At 41.4% G+C, this 19054-nt stretch overlaps 1 non-coding gene across 1 annotated transcript; it reads right to left on the bottom strand.

The window, feature by feature from the left end:
- Nucleotides 1–18708: 18708 nt before the first annotated feature.
- On the bottom strand, nucleotides 18709–18815 carry LOC125105762 (U6 spliceosomal RNA). The gene has a single exon (XR_007129029.1). It is a non-coding gene; the product is annotated as a U6 spliceosomal RNA (small nuclear RNA).
- Between the last annotated feature and the right edge of the window lie 239 nt (nucleotides 18816–19054).

The raw sequence follows: 19054 nt of genomic DNA, 5'->3' as shown, positions 1-19054 counted from the left end.
AAATGCAACCGATTTCTGTGCATTGATATTATATCCTGACACTTTACTGAATTCCTGTATGAGTTCTAGCAGTTTTGGAATGGAGTCTTTTGGGTTTTCCACATAAAGTATCATATCATCTGCAAAGAGTGAGAGTTTGACTTCTTTTTTTGCCAATTCAGAGGCCTTTTATTTCTTTTTGTTGTCTGATTGCTGAGGCTAGGACTTCCAGTACTATGTTGAATAGCAGTTCTGATAGTGGACATCCCTGCCATGTTCCTGACCTAGGGGGTAACACTCTCAGTTTTTCCTCATTGAGGATAATATTCACTGTGGGTTTTTCATAGATGGCTTTGATGATACTGAAGTATACCCTCTATCCCTACACTTCGAAGAGTTTTGATCAAGAAAGGATGTTGTATTTGTCAAATGCTTTTTCAGCATCTATTGAGAGTATCATAGGGTTCTTCTTCTTTATTTTATTAATGTATTGTATCACACTGATTGATTTGCAGATTTTGAACCAAACTTGCAGCTCAGGAATAAATCCCACTTGGTTGTGATGAATAATCCTCTTAATGTACTGTTGGATCTTATTGGCTAGTATTTTGGTGAGAATTTTTACATCCGTGTTCATCAGGGATGTTGTTCTGTAATTCTCCTTTTTGATGGAGTCTTTGTCTGGTTTTGGGATCAAGGTAAGCTGGCTTATAAAATGAGTTTGGAAATTTTCTTTCCATTTCTATTTTTTGGAACAGTTTCAGGAGAATAGGTATTAATTCTTCTTTAAATGTTTGGTAGAATTCCTCTGGGGAGCCATCTGGCTGTGGGCTCTTGTTTGTTGGGAGATTTTTGATGACTGCTTCAATTTCCTTCTGGGTTATGGAGCTGTTCAGGTTTTCTATTTCTTCCTGGTTCAGTTTTGGTAGTTTACATCTAGGAATGCATCAATTTCTTCCAGATTGTCTAATTTGCTGGCGTAGTGTTGCTCATAATATGTTCTTATAATTGTTTGTATTTCTTTGGTGTTGGTTGTGATCTCTCCTCTTTCATTCATGATTTTATTAGTTTGGGTCCTTTCTCTTTTCTTTTTGATAAGTCTAGCCAGGGGTTTACCAGTCTTATTAATTCTTTCAAAGAACCAGCTCCTAGTTTCATTTATTTGTTCTACTGTTCTTTTGGTTTCTATTTTATTGATTTCTGCTCTGATCTTTATGATTTCTCTTCTCCTGCTGGGTTTAGGCGTTCTTTGCTGTTCTTCCTCCAGCTCCTTTAGGTGTAGGGTTCGGTCGTGTACTTGAGACCTTTCTTGTTTCTTGAGAAAGGCTTGTATGGCTTATAATTTCCTCTCAGGACAGCCTTTGCTGTGTCCCAAAGATTTTGAATAGTTGTGTTTTCATTTTCATTTGTTTCCAAAAATTTTTTAAAAATTCTTCTTTAATTTCTTAGTTGACTCATTTATTCTTCAATAGGATGCTCTTTAGCTTCATGTATTTGTGTTCTTCCCAACTTTCCTTTTGAGATTGAGTTCTCGTTTCAAAGTATTATGGTCTGAAAATATGCAGGGAATGATCCTAATCTTTTGGTACTGGTTGAGACCTGATTTATGACCCAGGATGTGATCTATTCTGGAGAATGTTCTGTGTGCATTACAGAAGAATGTGTAATTTGTTGTTTTGGGATGGAATGTTCTAAATATATCTCTGATGTCCATCTGGTCCAGTGTGTCATTTAAAGCCTTTATTTCCTTGTTGATTTTTTGCTTGGATGATCTGTCCATTTCAGTGAGGGGAGTGTTAAAGTCCCCTACTATTACTGTATTATTGTTGATATATTTCTTTGATTTTGTTATTAATTGGTTTATATAAATGGCTGCCCCCATATTAGGGACATAGATATTTATAATTGTTAGATCTTCATGTTCATAGACCCTTTAAGTATGATATAGTGTCCTTCCTCATCTCTTATTATGGTCTTTGCCTTAAAATCTAATTTATCTGATAGAAGGATTGCCACATCAGCTTTCTTTTGATGTCCGTCAGCATGATAAATTGTTTTCCACCCCTTCACTTTAAATCTGGAGGTGTCTTTGGGTCTAAAATGAGTTTCTTGTAGACAACATATTAATGGGTCTTGTTTTTTTTATCCATTCTGATACCCCGTGTCTTTTGATTGGGACATTTAGCCCATTTACATTCAAGATACCTATTGAAAGATATGAATTTAGTGCCACTGTATTGCCTGTAAGGTGACTGTTACTGAATATTGTCTCAGTTCTTTTCTGGTCTGTTACTTTTTGGCTCTCTCTTTGCTTAGAGGAGCCCTTTCAATATTTCCTGTAGGGTAGGTTTGGTGTTCGTAAATTCTTTTAGTTTTTGTTTGTCCTGGAAGCTTTTTATCTCTCCTTCTATTTTCAATGACAGTCAAGATGGATATAGTATTCTTGGCTGCATATTTTTCTTGTTTAGCACTCTGAATATATCATGCCAGTCCTTTCTGGCCTGCCAGGTCTCTGTGGGTAGGTCTGCTGCCAATCTAATATTCCTACCATTTTTTGTTACAGACCTCTTGTCCTGAACTGCTTTCAGGATTTTCTGTCACAGAGACTTGTAAGTTTTATTAGTAGATGACGGGGTGTTGACTTATTTTTATTGATTTTGAGGGGGGGTTCTCTGTGCCTCCTGGATTTTGATGCTTTTTCCCTTCACCAAATTAGGGAAATTCTCTGCTATAATTTGCTCCAATATACCTTCTTCCCCCCCCTTCTCCTTCTGGGATCCTAATTATTCTAATACTGTTTTGACTTATGGTATCACTTAACTCTTGAATTCCCTCCTCATTGTCCAGTAGTTGTTTGTCTCTCTTCTCCTCAGCTTCTTTATTCTCCATCATTTGGTCTTCTATATCACTAATTCTCTCTTCTGCCTCATTCATCCTAGCAGTAAGATCCTCCATTTTAATTGTACCTCATTAATAGCTTTTTAAAAATTTCAAATTGGTTAGATTTTAGTTCTTTTATTTCTCCAGAAAGGGATTTTATTTCTCCAGAAAAAAGAGATTCTCTAATATCTTCCATGCTTTTTTCAAGCCCAGCTAGCACCTTGATATTCATCATTCTGAACTCTAGTTCTGACATATTACTAATATCCGTATTGATTAGGTCCCTAGCCATTGGTTCTGCCTCTTGTGTTTTTTTTTTTTTTTTTTGTGGTGAGTTTTTCCACCTTCTCATTTTATCCAGATAAGAATAAATGAATGAGAGAACAAAATAGTAAAAGGGTAGCAATTACCCCAGAAAAATATACACTAACCAAACCAGAAGAGACCCACAAAAGGGGGAAGAAGAGAGGGGGAGGAAAGAAAAAAAAATATGTATTAGACTGGTGAATAGAGCAGAGCCACACACTTGATTTTGGGTGTATTTTGGTCTGTTAGAAGAAACTACCACCCAAAATTTTAAAGAAAAAAAATTATATATATATACAAAAATAAGGGTAAACATGATCAAGGGGTGGAATATGACTGTAAAGATAAAAATTAAAAAAAGATTCTAAAAAAGGAATTGATAAGAAGTTCATTGGAAAAAAGAAATAAAAAGAGGAAAGAATGTGATTAGACTGGAGACTAGAACAAAGCCATGTGCTAGATTTAGGGTATATTTTATCTATTAGAAGAAACTGTATCCCAAAATTTTAGAGAAAAAAGCCTATGTATACAAAAAATAAGGTTAAATACAAAGGATAAAATATGACTATCAAAATGAAAATTTAAAAAGATTTTTTAAAAAAGGTATTGGTAAGATAAAATAGTTAAAAAATGCTAAAATAGGGGATGCCTGGGTGGCTCAGTTGATTAAGCCGCTGCCTTTGGCTCAGGTCATGATCCCAGGGTCCTGGGATCGAGTCCCGCATCGGGCTCCTTGCTCAGTGGGGAGCCTGCTTCTCTCTCTGCCTCTGCCTGCCGCTCTGCCTGCTTGTGTTCTCCCTCTCTCTCTCTCTCTGACAAATAAATAAATAAAATCTTTTAAAAAAATGCTAAAATAGGAAAGAGGAAAATTTAAAAAGTAGAATAAGAAAAAAATAAAAAATTAACTTTGAAAGACTAAAGGATCATGGGAAAAAAAGCCATGAATTCTATGTCTTGCTTTCCCCGAGCTCTGGAGTTTTGCAGTTCTCCTTGATTGGTGAACTTGATCTTGGCTGGTTGTTCTTGCTGATCTTCTGCAGGAGGGGCCTGTTGCATCAATTCTCAATTATCTTTGCCTGAGGTGGAATTGCACTGCCCTTGCCAAGGGCCAGGATAAGTAATCTGCTCAGGTTTGCTCTTGGGAACTTTTGTTCCCTGAATGCTTTCTGTACAGCTTTGTAGGTGGAGAATGAAGATGGTGGTCTTCCAATTTCTGGCTCCCTAGGAGCCAAGAGCTCAGGCCCACTCCTCAGTGTGCCCTCAGAGAAAAACAGTCACTTCCATCTCCCTGGTCTCCAGCTGTGCTCCAAGCTCACCCAGCTTGTGACCAAGTGTTTCTATCTCTGTTGTACAGCCCCATTTGGTGTCTCTAAACCTAGCAGATTCCTGCCGCGTACTCCTGCATCACTTGTCCTGGAGGAGGAATGTGAGTCTCCCCAGGTCTGCCACTTGTGGGGTCCCTGCTTGAAGGGCAGTGGCCTGACGGTGCCTTGGATCACAGTTTAAGGTAACCCTGAGCTGAGAGTTCACTGCTTGTCTCAGTCTCTATAGTTGGCTTCCCTGCTCCAGTACCTGGGGGCTCTGCCATACTCAGATACTCTTGGGCTTTCTGTGACCCTGCAGGTCCTGAGACCACACTGTCCCTGTGAGGGCTCTACCCCTGCTTAGCCTCTGGAGCGATGTCCTTCAGTGGAGCAGACTTCTGCAAGTTCTGATTTTGTGCTCTGCTGCTCTCTCACTTGCTAGGAGCTGGCCCCTCCTGCCGTGGTCTATCTTCCCGTTGCTTCAGATTCACTTCTCCTTATGTCATACCTTCCAGAAAGTGGTTGATTTTCTGTTCCTAGAACTGCTGCTGTTCTTCTCTTCTCTCTCCTGTTGAGTTTTCAGCTGTTAAGAATGATTTGATAACTATCTAGCTGAACTCCAGGACCTGATGTTCTTCAACTCTCTTATACTCCTCCACCATCTTCCTCCTCCCCCAGGATTATTTTTTAATTCTTTCCTGGTAGGTCACTACTGGTGTAGAGAAATGCAACAGATTTCTGTATATTGATTTTTAAATCCTACAAATTTATTCAATTATTTATCAGTTCTAACAATTTTTTAATGGTATTTTAGGTTTTTCTATATGTAGTATATCATGTAATCTGTTTCTTTCTCATATGGATGCTTCTTTTTTCCCATCTATTTGGTGTGGCTAGGATTTCCAATACTATGTTGAATAAAAGTGGTAAAAGTGGACGTCCCTGTCATTTTCCTGATTTTAGAGGAAAAACTTTCAACTTTTCACCATTGACCATGATGTTAGCTGTGTGCTTGTCATATATGGACCTTATTATGTTGTGGTATGTTCCCTCACTACCAACTTTGTTGAGAATTTTTATCATGAATGGTTGTTAAATTATGTTAAATGCTTTTTTTCCTGCATCTATTGAGAGGATCTTATGATTTTTATCTTTCATTTTGTTAATGTGGTGTATCACATTGATTGATTAAAGACGTTGAACCATCTTTATATTCCTGGAATAAATTCCCACTTGACCATGGTGTATGATCTTTTTAATATGTTGTTGAATTAAGTTTTTTAATATTTTTGTTGCTGAGGACTTTTGCATCTATGTTCACCAGGGATATTTTCTTGTAATCTTTTATTGTGGTATCCTTATCTAGTTTTGGTATCAGGTAATGCTGGTCTCTTAAAATGAGTTTGGAAGTGTTTCCTCCTCTTTATTTAGAAGACTTTGAGAAGGATAGGTGTTAAATGTGTGTGTGTGTGTGTGTGTGTGTGTGTATGTATGTGTATTTTCAAGTGTATATATATAATATATGTGTGTTTATATATGTATATATGTGTGATATATACATACACATATATATGTTTTTAATTTTAATTTTTAAATTTTAAAAATTTTTTATATATATTTTTTAAGTAGGCCCTAAGGTGGGGTTTGGACTCAGAGATCAAGACCTTGAGATCAAGAGTTGGATGTTTAAACCACTGAATACCCAGGTGTCCCAATTATTAAATCTTTCAATGTTTGGTGGAATTCACCAGTGATGCTCTCTGGGTCTGGACTTTTGTTTATTGAGAAGTTTTTGATTACTGACTCAATCTCCTTACCTAGAGATCATCTATTTAGATTTTCTGTTTCTTCATGATTCAATCTTAGAAGATTGTATGTTTCTAGGAATTTATCTGTTTCTTTTATGTTGTGCAATTTGTTCGCATGTAATTGTTTATAGTAGTCTCTTATGATCCTCTGCATTTTTGTGATATCAGCTGTGACTTCTCTTTTATTTCTGATTTTATTTATTTGAGCTTTCATTCTTTCTTCTTGGTGAATCTAGTTAAAAGTTTGTCAATTTTGTTTATCTTTTCAAAGAACAAGCTCTTAGATTCAGGGATCATTTCCTACTTTTTTGCTCTTTATTCCATTAATTGTAAATCTTTATTTTTTCCTTCCTTCTCTTAAGTTTGGGCTTCTTTTGTTCTTCTTTTTCTAGTTCCTATAGGAGTAAAGTTAGATTGTTGTTTGAGATTTTTCTTATTTCTTGAGGTGGGCCTGTTTCTCTGTGAAATTCCCCCTTAGAACTGTTTTTTCTGTATCTCATAGATTTTAAACTGTTGTGTTTCCATTTTTCTTTGTATCATGTTTTTTTCCCCTCTTTTTAAAATTTCCTCGTTGATTTCTTAATTGACCCATTGGTTATTCATTTACTTATTTGACAGGAGATCACAAGCAGGCAGAGAGAGGGGGAAGCAGGCTCTCTGCTGAGCAGACAGCCTGATGCAGGGCTTGATCCCAGGACCCTGAGATCATGACCTGAGCTGAAGGCAGAGGCTTAACCAACTGAGCCACCCAGGTGCTCTGACCCATTGGTTATTCAGTAGCATATTGTTTAATCTCCACAGGTTTGTCATTTCCCCAGTTTTTCTTCTTGTAATTGATCTCTAGTTATATACCATTGTGGTTGGAGAAGATCCTTTACATGATTTTAGTACTCTGAACTTTACTGAGACTGTTTTGTCCCAATATGTGATCTATCTATCTAGGGGGATGTTCCATTTGCACTTGGAGAAGACTGTGTATTCTGCTGCTTTTGGATGGGATATTCTATATATTACTATTAAGTCTGTCTAGTCTAAAGTGTCATTTAGTTTCCCCTTAGCTTGAAGGAGGGCTCAGAAATGGTGTCTCCCTGTCTATGTTCCCTGAGAATGTCTCTGTAACTTCAGATGTGGGACAAACCCAAAGCCTGTTCCTTGGGTTGAAGCTCTAGGATAAAAAGATGGGTTTTTCTCACAGCAGACTGGGGTGTGTTTTCGTCTGATGTCTGTATAGTCTTCTGGGTGTGGTAGGCTTCCAGGAGCTGTCTTTCTGATTGTTATAGTCTCATGCCATCCAGAGAAGCAAATGCCTCTGGCCACCAGGGCCAAGGGATCAAGGGGTGTCCCCTATGAGGACTGCTTTCATCTGCCAGCCTTAGTGAGGCTGTGGGAGAGTGCGGGCAGGACACTCTGTGACCTTACTGGGGCCATGGGAGAACACTGGGGCAAGGCACACCTGTAGCTTTAGTGAGGCTGCATTTGCCTGTGTGTGTCTGTGCTTGCAAGGTAGAGGGAGAGTGCAAAAATGGCACATGCTGGCATCTTGGTAACCCAAGAAAGTCTCAACTAGAGTCTTCCCTTCCAGCAGATGCTTTAAGGTTAGCAAAATGTATCTTCCTTATATAATCTAACCACTTTCAAACTACTGCCTTTGAGTTGGGTCCCAGGATTAGCAAGTTTATGTGTGAGCCCCTGGAAAGTAGTATCTCAGATCCCCATAGCCTCTGAGGTCCCCTGGATATAAGTGCTACTGGTCTCCAAAACCAGACATATTTGAGATCTCATCAGTCTGGTGCAGGTCCCAAGAGTGGGATGCCCAATGTGGGGCATGAACCTCTCACTCCTCTGGGAGAGGCTCTGGACCCATGAGATCCTTCCCCAGTGTAGACTGCCATACTGGGGGGGGGGTGGGAATTTTGGTGAAACCACCTCTCTGACTCTCCTACCCATCTTGATGTGGTCCTTTATCCCCTTGTTGTAGAGGGAGTTGTTCTGTTAGTTCTCAGTTCTTTTTCAACGGAAATTATTCCCTATTGCAGCTGTGGATTTCCACTGGAGGAGGTGAGTTCAGGGTTTTCCAATGCCACATCTTGGACTGTGTCCATTATTTAAAAAAAAAATCACCATCAGCTATATAAAGAAATCTTTGAAGGCCTCTGAAAAAGAAAATGACTTTTCGTGTCTGTGTTTCCCAGGTCTCCAGACCCTTACGTTTCTCATCACCAGTTACAATATGTGAGGTTTTCCCCACACCAAGCAGTTGTCTGACACCAGATTCAACTCAGTTCTGATACCATCTACCTGGTGACAGGTTCAGACCCCACCAGTGAAAGGCTCAGTCCTATAAGACTGCCTCACCCCCCACTTCAGATACCAATTGCTAAGTCCAGGTTTTCTCCTGTGTTTCTGACCCACCAGCTGTTGATTGGAGATTGTGATGACTCCCTCCCTGGGCACTATGAATTTGCTAGCTTGGCTCACAGAACTCAGAGAAATATTTCATTTAATAGGTTACCAGTTTATCATAAAAGGATATAACTCAGGAACGGCAAGATGGAAGAGATGCACAGGCTAGGAGTGGTGGAAGGATCTTGGAGCTTTCCCACCCTCTCTGAGCCTGCCCCCCTCCCCACACCTCCACATGATTACCAACTCAGAAGCGTGACAAACCCATCCTTTTGGGTTTTTATGGAGGGTTGGGTTTTGTTACTTAGATGTGATGGAAAAAAATCATTGGCCATTCATGATGGATTTAACGTCCAACTCCTCTCTTCCTCCTTGAAGGTCAAGAGTCGGAGACACTGCAATCTGCAGTCACATGGTTTGTTCCCCTGACAGCCAGCCCCCATTCTTAGGTGCTTTCCCAAATTCTGAAAGTCATCATTAACATAAACATAGGTGTGGTTGCAGGGGGTTTGTTTTGAATATTAAGACACCTTTATGGCTCTTATCACTTAGGAAATTCCAAGGGTTTTAGTAGCCCTGGCCAGAAATAGGGACAAAGACCAAATATATATACTTATTATAGATCACAATATCACCTCTGACCCCCAACACCAGCTCCTACCAGCCTGCTACCGAGCCCCCTGATGTGTACACTGTGGAGTTGGGGGCATCTCTTCTTGGCTATCAAATTGATCTCATCCTCTTCTGGATTTCCACAGCCCCGCCCAGTGCCTTGCACAAAATAGGTGCCGTGGGCATGATTTTGAATAAGGAGTAGATGTTTGATTGGACACACCTAAGGGAACGTGGAAATGTGAATGTCCCCAAATGAGATAAAGCTGATGGCAAGACCTGAAACCAGTGCCTAGCCTTGAGGTCCCAGCAGCATCCAGCTCTTGTCCTGACAAGTGTCCCAACACACAAGAGTTCTATATCCCAGAGTGAGATACAACTTCGTTTCTGTGGTTCTCAGACACAGGAACAAATGGAGCTGTGAGAAGCAACTTTTAGTACTTTCTAGAATGGAAACAGACTTAATTAAAAAATATTTCATTCTGTTTGTTTTTTTTTTATTATAATTTATGCACCTTCATTTTTCCCTTCCTCCCTCCTGAAAATCAAAGTGTTTCCTATCTTCTAGGAAAGGCAAAAGCAGAATATATTTTTAAAGGCTTGAGATCATAGGGTCATCTTTAATGAAAAACAATATGCTTTCTGTCTTTTTATAGACTCATTTGCTTATTAAATACCTTGAACAAATCACAGTATGGAGAAAGAATTTACAAACAATTAAAATCAGGAAGTTCAGAATTCCAAATCTTCATCCTTTCATAACTGAATTGGAATATTTATATTTCTTCACACATAGCTGACATGTGAGCCTCATCCAGAAAGGAGGGACTTATAAAATGCAAATAAATCCACATTTTCCTTTTTCATAACACAGCAGATACAGGACCACTGGGAATAAAGGTCATGGATATTTGAATGATTAAAAAAAAAAAACCAACAAAACAAAACCTTTAACGATTGGGTAATTTTTTATTTTGGAAAATGGCTCATTCTAATTTGTAAGATGATTTCCCCAAACCTATATTTTGTGGATATTTTGCTAATGTGCCAACCCACAGCTGGAAAGATGGGCATGTACTTTCCACACCCCCGGAATGTGAGCTCATGCACAAAGTGGCGGGTGAGAGTCCTGTACCCAGGAACACCAGGGAGTCGGGCTCTCTCTGTTCCCTGACTGGTGAGGCTGATGCAGACAGGACACGTAGAGAAGTGCTATCTGAGAGTCTACTGTCCATTTGCATGTCCACCCACTTACCTTCTGGACTCATCATTGTTGAACCAAGTTTAATTTACTTATTTCCCCTACATACTCACAGGACCTTGTATCCTGTGCAGGTGGTGAGAGTGCAGAAATTAACCAGATTCCGAACTTGCCCTTGAAGAATACTCCAAACTAGTTGGAGAGAAAAACAGGCAGAGCTGGAGAGAAGGGCTGGGTACAGGAAATCTGATGAGGCTGCAGAATGGGTCGCTTTTGAATTCTGTCATGGTTGCAAGATCTGTCTGTGAACAATAATGTTAACTGATGTGAACAGTATGGTCTAAGGTCACGGTCAGCTGTGTCAGGGGCAGACTTTGCTAACTGACTGTGGCACGTGATCCACTCGAACTAGGGGCAACTGCTGCTAATCCATTAGAGCTGGTAAAGGAGGGTAAATCTGGGTGCTGGTTGGGGTCCAGTGGTTGGGAAGGGCCTTGCGTTAGGAGGCAGGAGACTCTTTTGCTGCTAACTCTCTGGATAACACAATCAAGACTGCTAAATTGGGGGATAATAGATGATCTTTAAAATTGATTCTAGCTGCGACATTTCAGCCGTAAGTTGATTATTGAGGACATATTGAAGTTAGTACACCTTGGTTGAGGACCTACTGTGTGTTGAGCATTGTGTTAGTTCTGGGGACGTGAGACATATAGAACAAGAGCAAGGGTAGTACACAGCAGGTACTGGTATCACTGGAATGCGAAGAAGAAGTGCTGGTGGTTTGGTGAAGGGCTCTGGGAGATGGGGGAAGACTGGGAAGGTGTCACGGAGGAGGTGGCATGAAGTCTAAGCCCTGATGGATGAAAAGGAACTCAGTAAGCAAAGAGGGTTTGATTTGCCATTCAAGTGAAGAGACTCCTGCTCTCCGTCAGTGCCCATTGCTTCCTCTGCGAAGTGGGAGCCCAACAATCACCTCTCACTGAGACCGGACAAGACAATGCCTGGAAATGTGCCTTGGAATGTGCCCTGGAATGCCCATCATTGTTAGCTCAGGCATTAGTTCATTCAAGAAATATTTATTGAGCATCTACTATGCACCAGGAATATTTAAGCCCTGGGGATAAAGAGGCATTTGGGGAGGTGACATCTCTCCCTCTGAGAAGTTTGCATTCTGGTCGGCATTTCCAATTTTGTTGGATAGCCTAGTGTATGAGTGTGTCAGCATAAGACACCTCAAAATGTCTTTGGAAGCTGGTGAGGTTGTATATGGTGAGTTTCACAGACAAGTGAGACATAGTGTCTTAGTCTCTGGGATTTAGAACCCATATTATTTCAAGGAAATAGTTTGTGCTAGGGAGGTAGTTCTGTTCTCCTGGAGATCTTCCAGAACTGGTTTTCTGCCATGTGCATAAAAAGGCAAGGACCATGAGATCATGTGAAGGGAGGGTTTTCTGTAGCTCCTGGCCAGCAGCGCGTGCTGGCTGATGTCTGAGATGGCTGCAGGCTGCAAGGTTTTCTTACCACCATGGCCCAGCTTGAGCCCCCAAGAGCTCATAGGCCCTCCACTTATAAATGTGGACTGAGAGTTACCAGGGTGAAGTCTGCTGCAGGGGATACAGTGTGCGTGCAGCAGAGCTGTCCTAGCTCCACGGCGCCCAGCATTTGAGGTCTGTCACAACCCCAGCAGCTGGAAGCATCCCTTCCACCTGTGCATCGCCTGGTTCCCTGCTCAGGCCTCATGGGGGCTATTGAAGATAGGCAGGGTGGGGGGCTATGCCTGGAGCCTGTGACCTGGGCCAAGTCCTGGGGCCAAGCCCTTATTAACCATGTGTCCCTGGTCACATTGCCTCTGTGAACCTCAGTTTCCGTATCTGTACCTCGGGGATCTGAAGGAGTTGACTCCGGCAGGGTGGCAGGAATGGGCAGTGAGTTGGGAGGGAGAAGACATTCAGAGGAAGCACATGGCCAAGGCTGGCTGTGAGACCAGCCTCAACACCCAGCCAGGGCCTTTCAGCCCCTTCGGAGTCAGGCATCAGCGTCCATGAGAGAGAGGCCTCTGGGCTGCTTTGTCACCCACCCCTGAAGCTGCCACTGCCAGGCTGGGCGCACATGGTGTCCTAAAACGCTCTCTGCCTCTCTTGAGCTGATACATACTTGTCGTGGGCGATGTTCCCACTATCAGACATTTGGTAGAATCATAAAAATCCATTCCCACCCTGCTTAATACATTTGCATGTTTCTTCTTTGACAGGCCTGGGTGCGTTGGATTTGGGGTCCCACTGTCTTGAGGCCCACGCTTCTGGTGCACTTGGGAAGGGAAGGTGTGTGGGAACTGCCCAGGCTACCGAAACAAGAAAAGGGAAGACAGGGTCAAGGGCAAACGTGAAAGTGGAGCCTTGCCCCGGTGATGTGCCCATTTGCCTCTTTTTGCAGCCTCCTAAGTCAGGAAGAGGTTTGCACACACTCTGAGCTTAAGCCCTGTTTCTATCCACGTGCCCACAGCTCATCTCTCTGAGCCTCAGTGTTTATGAAACGGGTAAATAAAAATGCCCACCCATACAGTTAAGTGATTAAACGGAGTGATGCACAAAGACAGCTGTGCCCCATGCCCAGCTCATGGCAAGAACTCAGTGCAGCTGTTATATGAAAGCATTAATATTATAAGTCAGCAAACATTCTGATTCTGTGGTAGGAGCAATATCCATGTATCTCACTTAAAAAAAATCATAATTACCCCGGCTGGGGAGGTTGTTATTACATCTTTATTTTGTACATAAAGAGATCAATACTTAGGGAGGGCATGGCAGAGCCAACTGAAACCCCAGGAGTTTGCTCAAGCTGCCAGTGTGATGCCCCTGCTGCACCCACCTGAGCCCATGTTCATGACCTGCAGGATGGATAAGGGTGGGCAGCACAGGAGCAGGCTCTGGCTGGAGAGATGGCCCTTAAGAGGTTGGCTGAGTAATCCAAAGTGCTGCGTCAACCAAGGCTGATACGGATGTTTCTGGAAGGCCCTCCCTCTGGCAATATGAACCTGTTGGTTCCCAAGGACTGGAAGCCTCAAGCATGTGCAGCCCTCAAACCTCAAAAAGGGTTTGGCTGCTGTGGATTTTCTGGCAACAGATGCTGTTGATTTCTTTCTTAAGCCAAGTGGCTAGCTGAGCACACCAGCTACAACCTGCTATTAGATGCTCTTCACTGTGGTCTATGTGGAAGGCTTGGGGTAGAATCCCTAAGAATGGGGGGATCCCAGCTTTGCTCTCTTCTTGCCTTTGGGTTGGCATCTGGCTGGGGCAGGGAATACACGGTGAGCATCTCTTCATGGCAGGACTGCGCAAGGCCCCTCTGAACTCATCTGAGACTTGTGGGTCCTACCACGTTTGATATTGGCGTGGAGGCTGGTCTCCTCCTTTGACATGGGTGCCCAGGACTCCTTAAATGCCTCCAAACCAACTATGGTACCAGCTTCTGGAGAACCTCCTATATATATGGATGCAAATGCAGAAGAAGGGTGGAACCTAAAGCATTTGTGGTGATTCTGATGTCTGCCACCATGGATAACCTTCTCTACCTCTGTCCACTCCTCACCAGAATGAATGCTTCACAGGGCAGTGTTCTGGTCCCTCTTGTTCTCCAGTTTATCCTCAGTAACTAGAACAGGGTGATCTGGAAGAGCATATAGCAGGTGTTCAAGATATTGAATGGATAGATGGATGGATGGGTGTATGAGTGGCTGCTGGGTGGAGTTAGCCTTAACTTGGCCATATTTTGAGGGAGCCATTATGAGTTTCTGCCCCAGCAAATGGAATAAAGTATTGTGCTCACCATCTGCTTAATCAGGGAGCTGGAATCGATTATCCACCAAGTGATCATCTCCCCTTTCTATGTCTAGGGTTTGACACAGGCCTGGAACAGAAGGTGAATGTTAATGGTTCTGGAGAGGAATAGCTGGTGTGGAACTTAAACCACCAAGTGAAGGATTCTTTTGTGCCCAGTCCCGATCCCCCTCCCACTACCCTCTGTTTCAGGAGAACCCTCTGTGTGCAGAAGAAATGCAATTATACCACAGATGCTCAGCACACGTGAAAGTGTCCATTCTGCTAAGAATCCCAATTAGGGCCAGAGTGCTAACTTCCAAACAACCACAGGAATGTGCGTTTCTGTTGACTTTCCAGGCTAGGAACAGAGCTGGAGTTTTGGGATCTGTGGGCAGCTATAAACATTTGTATCAGTCAGGATAGGTTAGTTATGCTGCATAACAAATAGCCCTAATATCTCAATGATTTAATACAACCAAGGTTTGTTGCTTACACTACACAGTTTAGTGGGTGAGGTGATGACAGTCACATGAATAAAAGGGGAAATTACGATTGTGATGGGTACTTCAAAATGGAGTATGATACACTGATTACAAAAATAGTCCCAGCTCCCCACCTTCCCTGTGTAATGTGACTTTTCAGTTCCTCCCATTAAGAGGTGGAAGATATTTCTCCACCCCATGCCTATGGGATGGTCTGTGACATGCTTTGGCCAATGGAATGAAGTGAGAGTGAGGCTGTACCAATTCCAAGTGTAGGTATCAAGAGGTCTTACATGCTTCCTGCCACCAAAATGAGCACATGCCTAGGTGAGCTTGTTGTGGCTGAGAGGTCATGTGGAACATGGCAGTGTCATACCAGCTGAACCAGCCTCCAACTCTGACTCACCAGATGACCCCAGATATAAGTGTGAACACACCCGAGATCAGCTAAGCCTGGCGCAGATTGGTAGAGCTGTCTGGCTGATTTATAGGCTTACAGAAATAATATACAGTGATTGTGTTAAACTTTGGGTGGTTTTGTTTCACAGCATTATCATGGTAATACATGACTGATACAGAGATCTCCATGAGAATGTGTAATCAGTGAATTTGACTAGTCCCAAAATATGGGGATGGCTTCTCTGAGGAAACAGAGACTGAGCTGAGGCTTGGTGGCAGAGCAGAGTAGGCATTAACTAGGTGAAGAGGTGGAGAAGAGTATTTCACGGGGGGCGGGGGGGGGAGGGAGGACAGTGCTTGCACAAAGGCCCAGTGGTGGGAGGAACTTGGCCTATCAGGAACTGACATGGGCCAGTGTGGTGGGCAGCAGCAACAGGAATGCTAGCTCCCCTTCCCACACCTCTATAAATAAGCCTTTTCATTTCTAGGGAACTCAACAGCCCACTTATCATGAGCAATACTAATGATGCCATGCTCTTCACCATGGCTGGGGCTGATGTTTACATAGGACAAGCCTTGAAGGCTCTGCTTTCATGGGTCCCAGGGGAACCAAGTGGGTGACCCAAGGTGGCAGAGCTGAAAGTATTCTTAGAGATTGTCTGGACTAACCTGTTCTATAATGACTGGAAATCAGAGGCCTACAGAAGGTGTGTGATTGGCTTATGGTGTTCTGGTGATGGCCATGTGTGTGCAGGACAATACACCATTTTTTTTTTTTTTCAAATGTGACCTGTGTGGTCTGGGTAACCCTACTAGGCCCTGTGCTCAGGAGTTTGGAATTTTTCTGTAAGGACAGATTATCTGCTAGATGATTTCATCTTTTTTTTCTTGGAAAAAAAAAAGAGGCTTAGGTAGCATGTATGGTAGGGTTAGTGATGACCATTTTAAAGACAAAGAGATGGAGACTTAGAGAAGTTCACATTTGCCCAGGTAGAGGTTGGTTGAGTTGAAAATTAAATCACACTGAGAACCATGTCTTCTTTGTTTTCATATCCTCAGGCCCACAGCTGACACTGAAGAGGTGGAGTGTGGTGTGATTCAAGCTGTATTTTCACACTATAAATGTCTAGAGAGCAGAGGATGGGTGGGAAGAGGGTGAGGCAGAAGGACTGGTTGGAAGAGAAAAAGTATCTGGTAAAAATGGGGGTCCTGGGGATCATAGAGATAGGGTGTTTGAAAAATAAATGTCTTCAAGTTCCCACAAAACATCATGCAGTATCTAGAATGCATTTAATTGAGTTGGAAGATTATGGTCTCATTTTTCCAAGTCTCTGGACTGTGTGGAACTTCAAGTTCCTCATCTGGAAACAGAGTTTGAAAAACCATTTTCCTAATGATTGCTAAGGTTTGAATGAGATATGAGTGATTAAAAAAGACACTTTTCAAACTTAAAAATATGAAGAGTAAGGTAACTAATGCCCATGTACCCACTACCTAGAATTAACAAATATTAATGTTTGAAAAACTGGCTTTGGCTCTTTTGTTTGTTTTGGAAACAAAATCTTTGGACAGTTATATTGATTCTCTATTTTACCCTTCTCCAAATCTATTCTTCTCACTTCCTGAGTGAGGCAACACTCTGGAATTGGATGCATCCTTTCTGTACCTTTACTACACATGAGCATAGACATAAAAGGTAAATGGTATTGTTCCGTGTTTTAAACCTGTATATACGTGGCATCACATGGTGTCATTCTGCAACATGGATATTCTAATAGATAAATTTAATGCATTTACTTTTATTGTGATTCCTCATGGACTTAGTTTTTTGTTTTTTACATATATACATTTTCTTGATTACTCTCTTTTGTCCTTTCATTTGCCTTCTATGGCAGTAGGTGGCAAATTATGGCTTTCAGATCAAATCTGGCCTGCCACCTGTTTTTGTAAATAAAACTTTATTGGCACATAGCTAGGCTTATTGACTTACATATGGTCAGTGGCTGTTTTTGCATTATGGTGAGAGCTGAATAGTTTTGGCAGGAACCATACAAATTGGAAAATATTTACTATCTGGCCCTTTATAGAATAAGTGCCTAGACCTGTCTGTAGGGTTGATTTAATTTTTTGTAACTACAGATTTGGGAGAAGTACATTCTACAATTATATTTTTAGCAGTTGTCCTCAAATTTTAAGGTGTATATTTAGCAAAATCTGCAGGTCTTTATGTCCTCTGTCCTAACTACTTAATGACCTTAGAATGCTTTAAATTATGAATTCTTCCTCTCTTTAAAGAATGTTAGTATTGTTTAATATTTTAGTTCTACCATATTTTTACTCTTCTTTAGTCATTCTAACTTCTTTTCAGTTGATATTTATTTGGATTTCCAACTATTTACCAATTTGTAGACTCACACTGCTTCATGAACTCCCCTCCTTCTCTCTGACTTTGCTTTCTCATCATAGCAATTTTCTTTGTTAAGAGTCTGTGGGTCATGTGTTTGTCCTTTTCCTTGTATATCTGAATATGTCCTTTACAGCTCTCACTTGAGTGGTGGGCTTATCATTTCCTGTAAGTCTTTTTTTTTTTTAAAGATTTTTTTATTATTTATTTATTTGACAGAGAGAGATCACAAGTAGACGGAGAGGCAGGCAGAGAGAGAGAGAGAGAGGGAAGCAGGCACCCTGCTGAGCAGAGAGCCCGATGCGGGACTCGATCCCAGGACCCTGAGATCATGACCTGAGCCGAAGGCAGCAGCTTAATCCACTGAGCCACCCAGGCGCCCCCCTGTAAGTCTTTATAAGATTGTATCATTGTCTTCTGGACTTGTAAAAGAATGGCAAGATGTTATCATTCAACTATCATTCAATCCTTCCTTTCTTTTCTCTCTAGTCATTTCCCCCTTTATTGTTGATGTTTGTTGGGTCTACTACACTTAATTTCTATTGTTTTGAGTCAATATGAGGACTTGTGGTTTTTTTAATTCTGCAAAATTCTCAACTGTCAGCTCTCTAAACATTGTCTCTTTCTCACATTTTAAAAAAAGAATTTATTTATTTTTAGAGAGAGAAAGAGTGCAAGCAGGGGGAAGAGCAGATGGGATGGAAGAGGGAGGGGAATCTCAAGCAGACTCTGCACCCAGTGCAGAGCCTGGTGTGGGGCTTCATCTCAACACCACAAGACAATGAACTGAGCTGAAACCAAGAGTTGGGATGTTTAACTGACTGAGCCACCCAGGAGCCCTTCCCTCATTCTTTATTTTTTTTCCTTTCCACCACTTGTATTAGACATTGTAGATAAAATTGTATGAAATTGCTGATAGTCAACCATTTTAGACCTACAAAGAGAGTTCAACTTAATATACTAGAGCTACTCTTTTTTCTTTTTTTCTTTAAATTTATTTTTTATTTTATTTTTTAATGTGTTATGTTAGTCACCATAAAACACATCATTAGTTTTTGATGCAGTATTCCAAGATTCATGATTTATGTACAACACCCAGTGCTCCATGCACTAAAAATATGAAACACTTTGTGAATTTGCATGTTATCCTTGTGTTGGGACCATGTTAATCTTCTCTGTCTCATTCCAATTTTAGTTTATGTGCTGCTGAAGTGAGCACAGGAGCTCTCTTTCTGTTATGCAGATCTTAAATTACTCTTCCATATTATTCACTTAAGTTACTTATTTTTTCTGCATTCCGTGCGATTTCCAAATGTCTATTTTAGAGTTCAATATTTTTGCTTCAGTGTGTCTATTCTACTTAACCTATTTAACTTTTCTACCTTAATGATTGTATTTTTCATTTTTAGAATCTCCATTTAGTTCTTTTCAGATGTGGCTTTGCGTTTACATTCAATC

This window comes from Lutra lutra, chromosome 7, assembly GCF_902655055.1.
Source record: "Lutra lutra chromosome 7, mLutLut1.2, whole genome shotgun sequence".
Lineage (NCBI taxonomy): Eukaryota > Metazoa > Chordata > Mammalia > Carnivora > Mustelidae > Lutra > Lutra lutra.
This window is presented reverse-complemented; position numbering and strand designations above follow the sequence as displayed.